A 13,444-nucleotide genomic window follows, 5' to 3' on the forward strand; every position below is an offset into this window, starting at 1 on the left:
TTTCCAGAATGGGCAGCTGGGCCACGAAGGCAGTGGAAGAAGCGTGGGTCCTGGTTGAATGGGCCATGATGGCACGCTCTGATACAGGAAGTGATCCAAGAAGAAATACACTGGGTTGGCACCTGGAGGCTTTTCATCCTGTCAGCTATGGACAGGAATACCTAGGGGGACTTACAAAAAGGTTTTGTCCTATCCAAATAAAAGGCTAAGGTTTGCCTAAACATCTAAGGTGTGTAGAGCCTGCTCTGTCCCAAAACTATGAGGTTTCGGATAAAAAAACCAGGAGAAATATATCCTGATTAACATGGAAATGAGACACTACCTTGGGCAAAAACACGGGGGGAGGGTGAAGTCTAACCTGTCCTTGAAAAAGACCGTACATGGAGAGTCCACCATTAATGCCTGTAGCTCCAAGACACTCCTGGTGGAAGTAATGGCCATGAGGAAGAACTTCTTCAGGTACCACCAACGGAATACTCTCTGACAATCTGTGCATGCAGTGTGCGCACACCTCCATGGAATGGACATGAGCAAGCACTAAAAGAGGAAGTTAAGATTGTATGTCAATACTCAAAAAGGGTGGGAACAGACAAGTCAGAAGCCAAACTTTTCAAAAGTAATCGTGATTTTAGATGCCCACTGTACAGCGGCCTGGTTGTCAGAGGGAGAGCACTCAGCACTTCCTGATCATCAGGGCTCTTGAAAGCAGCTGAAATTGGGCACCCCAAAGACTAAAGTCACTCACTTTTGAAAATCTGGATCCAGGCATTGACGACAGTCACACATTGTTGCTTGTGTGCAGCAACACAATTTATTTACAGAGTCTTGGCTCAGGGCACATTCTCACATTTCACACACACACACACACACACACACACACACACACACACACACACACACACACACACACACACACACACACACACACACACACACATCTTACCATCTTTTATGGGTCGCTTAAGTCAGCGAATATATTCTAGGATTTCAACCCTGGAACGTAGTGAAAAGGTGAAAGACGTTACAAGGGAAGAGGAGCCTGCAGTCTGCCATCTGCTCCTTAGGTGGCCATTTACGTCACTTCTTCTCATATCTAGTCCTGACTGTGACTTTCTTTTCAGAGGAAAAGGTATCAAAACTCTGACAGTATGAGCCTCTAAAAGTGCTGCTTAATCCCGAGTTGCACACCAGCAGCTATTGAAATGTCTTTGTTTAAAAATAGAGATCATGTAGATCATGTCTTCAATCTTGAAAATAGGTTGTGTCTGTCAGCTAGATTTTCACCCTCAAACCATTGAAAGCACACAGCAAAGCATTGCTATTATACATAAAGGCTGTGTCTACGCTGCACCCCTTTTCCAGAAAAGGGATGCAGAGTAGACACTTTGGAATAGCAAAATCCGCGGGGGATTTAAATATCCCCCGCGGTATTTGCATTAACATGGCTGCCGCTTTTTTCCAGCTTGGGGATAAGCCGGAGAAAAGCGGCAGTCTAGACATGATTCTCTGGAAAATAAACCCTTTTCCGGAGGATCTTTTATTCCTACTTTCAAGGAAGGAATAAAAGATCCTCCGGAAAAGGGTTTATTTTCCGGAGAATCACATCTAGACTGCCACTTTTTTCCAGCTTATCCCCAAGCTGGAAAAAAGCGGCAGCCATGTTAATGCAAATACCGCGGGGGATATTTAAATCCCCCGCGGATTTTGCTATTCCAAAGTGTCTACTCTGCATCCCTTTTCTGGAAAAGGGGTGCAGTGTAGACACAGCCAAACAGAATAGGAAAGTTTGGTTGGCATTAGGATTTTCACCATAGTCAAATAATTAGGGGGACAGGTTTATTTGGTGAGGAAGGGAAGGGAGGATGTGCACATACTGAGAACATTTCCCCATATCTAATGGAAGATATTTGATCTGAACTTGCTCTCCTTACTCAGATAAAATTTCCATTCATTTCAGTGGTCTTAATCAGGAATTCTCTTGATTTACAAAACCACAGCAGGTTAAATTAATCCTCCTATAAAAACCTATGGAAGAGCCTTATACAGTAATTCATCATTTAACACTATAGATGCGTTTCTGAAAATGTTCGTGCTAAGCAAAAACGTGCTATGCAGGGTCAATTTTCCCATTAAAAATAATGGAAAAGGTGGGGGTTACGTTTCAGGTGGTGGTGGCAAAGTCAATTTTTTTGTTGGCGCTGGGTCGTCAATGTCAACATTAGATATCTAGCAACACAAGTCGCCGCGGCTTGTTAAAACACAAAGATAAACACGTGAGTGAGCGGAGGAGCGCTGTGACAACATAAATTCATCTGCTCATGCATATTACCACTGTTTTCACCAACTTATACTGTCGTGTGAAGTAGTCCACTTCTTGATTATTTTCGTGTTATTTCAGGGATGGTCGAAAAATGATGGTTGAAAAATGTTCCCTTAAAAAAAATCGTGCTATTGTGAAAACATGTTAAGCAGGCACATGTTAAACGAGTAACTGCTGCAGAATGTAATAGGGATTAAAGGTCTTAAACCAGTAAGGTTCTACAGTATTGTTCTAAAAACCAATAGAACCTTCATTAGGGATAGGACTTTTCCAGAAGTGTTTGCTTTACTAGGCTTACTTTAGAGATTAACTTGAAGAGATTTAATACCCTCTCACATGCTCTTCTTCTGCTATGGAAGATGAAGGACAGGAAGGACAAGAGATGCTGCTGGTGGGTTTTAAAGATCTTCTTTGAGGGCTGTCTAGTGAGAATGAAAAATCTTCTGAGGAGAATGAATATCCCTGATCCTTAGCTAATACAGTTGTAAAAATTGACAAATACTGTAGTTGCTGCAGGGCAAAACAAATAACCTTCATGTTTATTGTCAAACGAGACTACAGGATACTAAATAACATGGTCATATTATCACAACTCTATTTTTCTATCCTTCTTTGGCTGCTTGATCTACAGAGGTGGCTTGCTTCCATTCCATGGCCTACATCAGTAGTCTCCAACCTTTTTACCACAAGATCACTTTTTCAATGTAAGTGCAATGTAAGATCCACTTCAAATCCAAATACCCTTGCCCGACATCCTTCCCTGGAGCCCCACCCCATTCCACCTCTTCTGTGAGGACTCACCCTGCTCACTCCATCCCCCTTCCTTCCCGAACCTCATTCACTTTCACCAGACTGGGATAGGAGATGGGGATGCAGGCTCTGGACAAAGGGTTCAGAGTATGGGTGGGCCTCCAGGCTTAGCCCATGGTGGGGGCTGGGGGTCCAGGAAGGGGTTCAGGGTGCAAGCTCTGGGAAGGAGTTTGGGTGCAGGGGAACTCACATCTGGGGCAAGAGGTTGGATGTAGGAGGGGGTCCAGGACTGGGACAGGGATTCTGCAAGCAGGCTCTGTCTGGGCACCACTTAACTGAGATGGCTTCTGGGTGGCGGAGCAGTGGGGTTAAGGCAGGCTTACTCCAGCCCTGGCCCTGCACCACTCCAGAAAGTAACTGGCATGTACAACAGTGGCTCCATAGGGCCATGTGCTGTCCTCATCTACAGGCACTGAGCCCACAGCTTCTAGTGGCCACGGTTGCCTGTTACTGATGATGGGAGCTGCAGGAGTGGTGTCTGCAGGCAAGGACAGCATGTGGAGACCCTTTGCTCTGCCTTTCTCAGGGGCTGCAGGGACATGCCAGCCCTATCCAGGAGTAGCAATTACCATAGGGATAATTACTCCTGCCACAACAGGTTAGGCATTTTAGAACTCACTTAAGAGAGAAATGAAAATTATGAAATGCACAGACCAGTCAAAAACCAAAACTAACACAGGGTATGTCTACACTACCACCCTAGTTCGAACTAGGGTGGTTAATGTAAGCAACCAGAGTTGCAAATGAAGCCCGGGATTTGAATTTCCCGGGCTTCATTTGCATGTTGCCAGGCGCCGCCATTTTTAAATGTCCGCTAGTTCGGACTCTGTGCCCGCGGCTACACGGAGCCCGCAGCTACCAACTAGGTAGTTTGGATTAGGCTTCCTATTCCGAACTATCTGTACATCTCGGAACGAGCCTAATCCGACCTACCTAGTTCGTGCCGCGTGCAGCTTGCTTTGTTGACAGAACTCAATGTGTCTGGACGCTCTTTGTCGACAGAAGTTTTGTCGACAGATACTGTCGACAAAACTTCTGTCGACAAAACCCGGTAGTCTAGACGTACCCTTAGAGACTAACAAAAAATATATCTAGGATCATGAGCTGTCATGGGTAAAACCCACTTCATCACATGAGTTGGAGTGGAACTCATATGAGGAAGTGGGTTTTACCCACGAAAGCTCATGATCCTATGTATCTATTTCATTAGTCTCTGGGGCTTTGTCTTCGCTGCGAGTTCTTCCAGCACAAAATATGCTAATGAGGGATTAATTAGCATAAGTCGCAACATCTTTAGCATATTTTCTGCCATTTCTTTTTGCACAAGTGGTTTTGGTTCAAAAAGAAGCAGTGTAGACTTTTTTGTGTGCACAAAATCCTTATGTCTCTCCATGCTGCTTCTTTCCTTGCACAAAACGAAACAGCAGAAAATATGCTAATGATGTTGTGAATTATGCTAATGAGTCTTTCATTAGCATATTTTCTGCCAGAAGAACTCGCAGTGAAGACATAGCCTAAGGGTGCATCTAGATAGCAGTGATATTTTGGGATACTTCCAGTATCCCGACATAGCATTTTCCACGTCTTGACAGCACTCCCGTTATTTCAAAATAGCTTTCGAAATAATGGGCACGCTATTCCAACGTCCCTATAAACCTCATTCTACAAAGATTAAGGGATGTTTTGGAATAGCGCTCTCTTTCAAAATTTGGTGCTGTGTCGGCAGTGCCAAATTTTGAAATAAGCTATTTCAATATTAACTAGTAGCGTGTTTTGAGATAAGGGTGCATCATTGACGCACCCTAAGATGCCACAGGACTACTCATTGTTTGAAAATTAAGTGCCACTAGAGGCCAGTGGAAGCTAAAAAATGTGTGGTGGATCCCAAGTAGGGCAATAATCTCACTAAATAGTATTGGATGAATAAAAATTGTTTAATGAAATTCACATAGAAGGATTTGGTAGACAGAGAAAGTGAGAGAGTGCATGTATTCTAGTACAAATGTGCTTTTTTGTCTGTAGCAAGAAAAAATTCAATTGAAATAAGATGCAAGTGATAGACTGCCGAGATTTATTAAAGCGAGGGAATGCGAAGCAATTATCCTTTCAATTAATAGAAATTTGTTGCCAAGGAGATGACGAAAATCCAAATTCCACCTACTAGACAGAACTAGCAACTATTGCATTCAGCATTTAAAGACAGTACAATAGGGCAACATAATGGAACACAATTGTTATGACTTCTAAAGACAATCAAATAGCAAAAGTTCTGACAACTGTTTTGCTGATTTCGCAGCTTATCTGTGGTATTTATCTAACATTTTAAGTACATTTCCAAGATAGTTAACAACACATATGTCGTTCATTACAACAATAACGATATAGCTGGGGTTAACATGTATCTCCCTAATAGTTGACCAATTAATTCTGCAATTCTCACTAGACAGTAGAAAGTCACATGAAGAGGTAATTGAACAGAATTCCCTTTTCTTGAAATACTAGGAGCAATGGGGTGCTGTAAAACCATCCATTTGACCCTAGTTTTGTGTGCATGCAGGCTTTATTTATGGCCTCAACAAGTTGCCACAAAAGTCACAGTTGCAGATATGACTTTCAAATACAGAAGTTGAAACATCACTTTAAAGAAAGCCTTTTCCAGCAAAGTACTTAGTCATATGCTTTAGTTGTAGGCCTGCTGATGGGGGAATGGAGGGAAAGGGGCAATTGCCCAGGGAACTGTGGCAGGCACATCCTGGCAACCCCTGGGGGAGGTTTTCCTTGCACTGTGGCCAATGGGAGATGGGGGTGGTATCTGTGGGTATCCTTTGGCCCCATGCCTAGGATTCACTGCCAGAAGGGTGTGCCAGTCACTTTCAGGAGCTGCCTGAGGTAAGCACAGGCCCTATGACGCCTTCCTGCACCCCAAATCCTTGTCCCAGCCCAGAGCCTGCACCCAAACTTTTTCACATAGCCTGCACCCCACACCTCCTCCTGAACCTAAACTCCCACCCAGAGCCTGCACCTCACATCCCCTTCCACAGCACAATCATCTGTCCCAGCCTGGTGAAAGTGAGCAGTGGGGGAACAGAGAGCGATGGGGGCGGGAGGAGAGGAGCTCCAACAAGTGGTGGGCAGGAGCATGGTCTCAGGGAAGGGGCAGGGCAGGAGGTGGGGCAAGTAGGGTTGCCAGGTGTCCAGTTTTGAACCGGACAGTCCAGTATTTGAGCTTTCTGTTCGGGAAACAAATTGAAAAAATATAATGAGAAAATAGAAATGTCCGGTATTTTCTAAATAAGATGTAATGTAGATTGTGATGTCACGTCAAGTGTGTCTGATATTTTTGTTGAAACCATCTGGCAACCCAAGGGGCAAGGTCTTTGGTTCACATGATTAAACAGTTGCCAACCATAGTGGGTGGACATATAGAAATCCTGACTGTACCCATAAAGTACGGCCCAGCAGCATAACTGTCAACTCACTGGGAACCAGCCAGTGCAGGCGCAGCATTGCCCAAATGTCAGGTAGACTGCATATGTGCAGGCATGCCTAGTGCATGCCTGGGGACCCATTGACTCTTTTTCCTAGGGGCTCAGAATTGCTGTCAGTGGGCTGCCCAGTTGTAACAAATATGACTACCAATTTGAGTAAGGTTAAGGACATGCATAAGTCTTTACAAAGTCTTGGAATTCCAGACTCATTTTTGCAGTTGGAAATGTATGACTGCAAAATAAACAAACAAAAATCAGACTTGCAATTAATCACAAGTTTATATTATAAAATGTAGACAATGAAGCATACTTTCAAATCAAGTATTTAAGTGACCAAGTTATCGTCCAAATAGTAAAACTCACATTGGGTTACCCAGGAACATAATATATAAGGGTATGTCTACACTACAAAGTTAGTTCGAACTAACGGACGTTAGTTCGAACTAACTTTCATAGGCGCTACACTAGCGCTCCGTTAGTTTGAATTTAATTCGAACTAACGGAGCGCTTAGTTCGAACTAGGTAATCCTCATTCCATGAGGATTAAGCCTAGTTCGAATTTACTAGTTCGAATTAAGGGGTGTGTAGCCCCTTAATTCGAAATAGTGGGAGGCTAGCCCTCCCCAGCTTTCCCTGGTGGCCACTCTGGCCAACACCAGGTAAACTCGTCTGCCCCCCTCCCGGCCCCGGACCCCTTAAAGGGGCACGGGCTGGCTACGGTGCCCGTGCCAGGTGCAAGCCTGCCAGCACCGAGCTAGCAGACCCTGCACCTGGCACGGCTTGAGCCACCCACCCGATGCCCCCAGCCCTCCCCCTCTTCCCGAGACCAGGCTGGCGGCTCCCGGGAGCTTGCCTGGGACCGCAAGAGGCGGGCACCCGCCTGGGCTAGTGCGGACATCGTGGACCTCGTCCATGACCTCCGCACTAGGCACAGGAAGGTGGCCGGCTAGGGCAGGAGAGCTGCCAGCCTCGCCACCCAGGAGCAGGTGTGCATGAAAATCAAGGGGGTCCAACGAGACCCCTGACCCTGAGCCCTGAGCTTACAATGGCCGTCCTGGGTCAGACCAAAGGTCCATCTAGCCCAGTAGCCTGTCTGCCGACAGCGGCCAACCCTAGGGACCCTGGAGGGGATGGACCCAAGACAGTGACCAAGCCATTTGTCTCGTGCCATCCATCTCCAGCCTTCCACAAACCTTGGGTAGGGACACCACTCCTACCCCCTGGCTAATACCACTCCATGGACCCAACCTCCATGACTTGATCTCACTTCTCTTTAAACTCTGTTCTAGTTCTAGCCTTCACAGCCTCCTGCAGCAAGGAGTTCCACAGGTTGACTCTTTGCTTTGTGAAGAACAACTTTCTGTTATTAGTTTGAAGCCTGCTACCCATTCCTTTCCTTTGGTGTCCTCTAGTCCTTCTTTATAGGATCTAATGAAGAACTTTTCTGTATGCACCCTCTCCACCCAACTCCTGCTTTTAGAGACCTCTATCCTGTCCCCCCTCCGTCTCCTCTTTTCTAAGCTGAGAAGTCCCACTCTCTTTAGCCTCTCTTCATATGGGACCTGTTCCCAACCCCTGATCATTGTAATTGCCCTCCCCTCTCCCAGCCTCTCTCTTCCCCTCTCCTACCTCCTTTTCCCAGTCTCCCCCAGTTTTGTTCAATAAAGACAGATTCTATTTTTGAACACAATTGTCCTTTATTTTGTACATCAGGAAGGGGGGCTAGGGAAGGGTAAGTGGAAGGGGGTGAGGGAGGAATGGGGTACGAGCCCCCGATGGGGAGGACTGGGCTGGCTCTGCGGGCTTCTGGGGGTGGAAGCTCTCCTGCAGCCCCCCAATTGCCCCCTCTCCCGAGATGGCAGCCTGCAGCAAGTGCAGCCGGGCTGATGGCCGAGTGCTGTGATGTGCCCAGTGTGGGTAGTCCGGGCACTCCAAGCCAGGACTGCTTTGTAAGCGGGGCACCCCTGAGAACTGTCTGTCCGGGGTGGGGGTCGGGACCCTTTAAGCACAGCCCTCGGTTAGCCTGAGACAGCATCTCCACGCTCTAAGTCCTCCTCTGATGCCATTAGTTTTGCTAATTCAAACTAGTTTTTTAGTCTAGATCCGTTAGTTCGAATTAACTAATTCGAACTAAGTTAGTTCGAATTAACTTTGTAGTGTAGACGTACACTAATGGGCTTTTATATTTGTGCTTTACGAAATATGAGAAGTTTTATTAAATGACTTGTTGAATGATGGGATTAATCAAAATCTTTACAGGTTCAAACAATATAGAAATGGGGCCAGTTTCAGGTTTTTTTATTCTTAAATAGCATATTGAAGTTAAAGGAGTCATGGAGTAAAGTTCTACTCAGCATAACAAAGGGTTTTAAATTCTGGAATGTAGACACTAATCTGAAAGTATTGTATTGTCAAAAGTATGACTTTTCTGCTTTTCTTACCATCAGGTTTTTGTCTGCCCTACCATGTTATTTTTGGGTCATCACTATAAAGATAATTCTGGTTCTTACTGATACCGGATACCACAGTATCTCAAAATAGCTATTTTGCGTCTTCACAGCAAGCCTGTTATTTCAAAATATAAGGGTCTCATTATTCCAACGTCCCTGTAAACCTCAGTCCACAAGGAGTAAGGGATGTTTCGGAATAGCGGATTATTTTGAAATTTGGCATTGTATAGATAGCACCAAAGTACGAAATAAGCTATTTCAAAATAAGATTGAAATAAGATAAACAGTTTGCGTCGCTCAAATTGCATACCTTATTTCAAGCTATGGCGCAGTATAGATGCACCCTCAGAGAACATCTTTAATACCCAAATATCCTATTCTACCTACCCTGTTAAACCACCATTTGTATTTAAATTTATAACAATAACCACTCTTCCATCCAGCACACTGAATGGTTTTACAATACATTAAAATGCACATCATGAAGATAAAAAGGCTTGCCTAGGGTTCCATAGCAAGTCAGTTATCAAGCTGGGAAGAAGAACCCAGGAGTTCTGGTCCAGATGCTCTGCTTCATCCAGGAGACAGTAAGGCTATTACACATGTTTTTTTTTTAACAGCTATAACTATTTCAGTTAGTGTGATTTTTTCTACTATTGCCTAATATTTGTAGGGACTTACATTATACTGGATACAGATTTGCCAATTGATCTGATCAGAAGATAATAAGGTTCTCATCCAAGAATCAGGCTACCCAGCGTCTTGCAAGGAACCTTAGGGTGTATCACAAGAACACTCATGCTGTGGACAAAATTCAGTTTTAGAGACTTTTATTGAAATAAGAGTAAAAGTTATCCATTCTCTATAAAAGCTTATCGTATATATTCCCTTCCTTGGGGACCTGGTAGTAAGAGACAAAGGAGCAGCTTTTTCTCTGGCATGTTAAATTAATCCAATGGTCCCGGTTCCTCAATGCATGAGATTGATCAATAATAATAGAGTGGAAGGATCAAATGTTAAGTAACTAAGAAGGAAAAGCTAAAAGCTAGAAAACATTGAGAAAGCTAGAGAGAACTGCTTCCACACGGTGACTTTCCGTCTATAAGGTCTAAACATTATGCTGAATATTCATGTCAGTGCCCAACCTTCCATGTCCGAATCTAATTTCCTTACCCACATAATTTTGGGAACACTTACTCTATAGGATAGTATATTCGTACTTATTAATATTCATACATATAAATAACATATTGGGGGGCAGAGCTCAGCATTCACATTGCACTCCCCGTCAGTACCTGGCCTGAGCCAGGGAAGCCAAAAATCTAAGAGGCAGACCTAATTCAGTGATGAATTTTAGTCAGTCATGAGCCACCTGAAGCACGTTGCACATGTGCTAAGAACAAAAACTTATTCATACATATTAATAACAATTAGCTTATTCTTGAAACCTGCTACTTGTGGCCTGCGCCTGTTTCTGGTTGTTACTTCCATGTTTACTCCCAGGGAATTTTGAGCCACGGCTCATGCGCAGAATTCATGTGTTCCACAGATTTTTTTTCTCCTCAGGACATACATTCTGCTGAAGAGGCTCTGCATTTCACCTTTCACCCACCAGGGGTTGCTGTGGCACCAGATCAAATGGCAGCTAGCTCACTGAGCATAGCACTCAGCAGCTGATAGAAAGAGTGCAGACACTTGTGTTCCTCACAGTGCCCTGCCTATGGGGTCAGGAAAGGAGGCAAAGGATATGGGGGGATGGATAGAAATAGTGGGACATTTGGGGCTACTGGGGAAATCTCGTAGACTGGATTTCAAAAGAAGAGCTAGAGGGGGGAACACACAGGAGTGGGGACTGAATGAGATACATAGGGGCTGTGTCTACATTGGCACCCCTTTCCGGAAAAGGGATGCTAATGTAGCACATCGGAATAGCAAAATCCGCGGGGGATTTAAATATCCCCCGCGGTATTTGCATTAACATGGCTGCCGCTTTTTTCCGGCTTGGAGATAAGCCGGAGAAAAGCGCCAGTCTAGACGTGATTCTCCGGAAAATAAGCCCTTTTCCGGAGGATCTCTTATTCCTACTTTGAAGATCCTCCGGAAAAGGGCTTATTTTCCGGAGAATCACGTCTAGACTGGCGCTTTTCTCCGGCTTATCTCCAAGCCGGAAAAAAGCGGCAGCCATGTTAATGCAAATACCGCGGGGATATTTAAATCCCCCGCGGATTTTGCTATTCTGATGTGCTACATTAACATCCCTTTTCCGGAAGGGATGCCAGTGTAGTCGTAGCCAGGGTGTGTCTACGCTGCAGGGCTTAACTTAAAATAAACTAAGCAAATTGAGCTACGTCAATTGTGTATCTTATTTCAAAATAGCTTATTTAAAAATAGGGAGCATCTACACAGCACTTATTTCGAAACAGAGCACTCTTTCTCCTACTTCTCTTATTCCTTGTACAATGAGGGTTACAGGAATCGGAGTAAGAAGTCCTCCAGCTTGACAGCATTGTGACACTATTTCAGAATAACTGCTGTTGTGTAGACACAGACTAAGTTATTTTGGAATCGTGCTAGTTATTTTGAAATAGTGTTGCAGTGTAGATGTACCCATAGGGACTTGGAACAGGGTCCATGGGGACGGAAGGAGAGGATGCAGGAGCACATGAGAAAAAAGAGCAGAGGGAAGCAGAACTACATGGGGATGAAAGGGGGCTTGGCTGGGTGGCAGTGCAGGTTCACATGGTGATGGGTGACACCTCATCTCTCCTAATCAGACCCATTTGTGCCCAGCGGTCACATGGGGAAGGCTCCCCAACTCCCTAACAATCCTTCCCCCCCAGAAAGAAACCCTGCTCCATTCTTCTCCCACTTATACTAACAACCCTCTAGGTTCACACTCAGGCTCCTTCCCAGCAATTACTTCCCTCTCCCTCAGCTCCTCCATTATCCCTGACTCCCTCAAGTCTTTGCACTGTTTCTGGAAGAGCAGGAAATATGTTTCTGTATTATAGTTTAATTGAATTACTCAAAGTTCAGTATTAATATGCCTAGTAAGGATCCTATTTATCAAAACGTATTTCCTGAATCTTTCGTGGACAAAGACCCACTTTGTCAGATGTATGTAGTGGAAATTTCCAGAGGCAGGTATGAGGCCAGAATGAGGCTGGAGAAGACGAGGTGGATCTAATCAGGGAGGATGAGGCCCACTTCTAGTAGCTGATCTGGAGGCGTGAATTCCAAGAGAGGAGAAGCTGCATATTCTCCTGCACATCTACTAATGTAATATATGCCATCATGCGCCAACAATGCCCCACTGCTATATACATCGGCCAAACTGGACAGTCCCTACATAAAAGAATCAATGGACACAAATCAGATATTAGGAATGGCAACATACAAAAACCTGTAGGGGAACACTTCAATCTCCCTGGACACACAATTGCAGATCTAAAGGTAGCCATCCTGCAGCAAAAAAACTTCAGGACCAGACTTCAAAGAGAAACTGCTGAGCTACAGTTCATCTTCAAGTTTGACACAATCAGGTCAGGATTAAACACAGGACTCCTCGCCGCTTTTGCAGATTCAGATTAACATGGCTACCCCTCTGATTCCTGAATCTTGTGTGTTGTCTGAATTGTTACAAAATATTTGATGACAGGTATTAGGATATCAATTACTAAAATAATTGAAACATGTTTGACTATATTGTGATATTTTTACAAACAAAATATGCAGAGTTTTGCAGAATTTTAAAATACTGTGTGCAAAAGCTTTTTATGTTTTGGTGGGGAATATCTCCAGGAGGACAGGAGGCAGGCCAGCCAAACATAAGAAAATAATCTAATTTACCACATATTTGAGTCTGGCTGCCTGTCTGCCCATCCGTCGGTCTCTATGTTTGTTCAAGAACTCCTCCTAAATGGTAAACGCTGGAACCACCACATTCGGTATACAGCTTCCTCTTATCATAACTTAAAGCAAGGTAAAGGTTAGGTTGTGCAAGGAAAACGGGATGTGCCTGGAATGGGATTACATCTCATAGAACCATACAGAAAAGAGAAAGGATCACCAAGCAGGTGAAAGGACTGGTTGAGCGTATGTCTCCCCCGCCATCTGGAACTGCGTTGGCCTAGAGCCTCTCAGCCCTTAGAAGCCTGTTAGGGAGTGGGACTGGAAGCTCCCCCCCACCAATTCATATAGGAACATTGCTTTCTGTTTCTCTTCCCCAGGGAGTGAGGGGAAAGTACATAGTTTTCTGAATTCTTCTTTCTGGCTGGAGAGTGCTGGAAGTAGACAAACCTGGACCTGCCCCAGCTGGGGGACATGCACCCCTCCCCTGGCTGTGCCCTCTGGAGCTGCAGTAACCATGGAGAGGT

The sequence above is a fragment of the Pelodiscus sinensis genome, chromosome 20, assembly GCF_052426305.1.
Source record: "Pelodiscus sinensis isolate ZL-2025 chromosome 20, ASM5242630v1, whole genome shotgun sequence".
Taxonomy (NCBI): Eukaryota; Metazoa; Chordata; order Testudines; family Trionychidae; genus Pelodiscus; species Pelodiscus sinensis.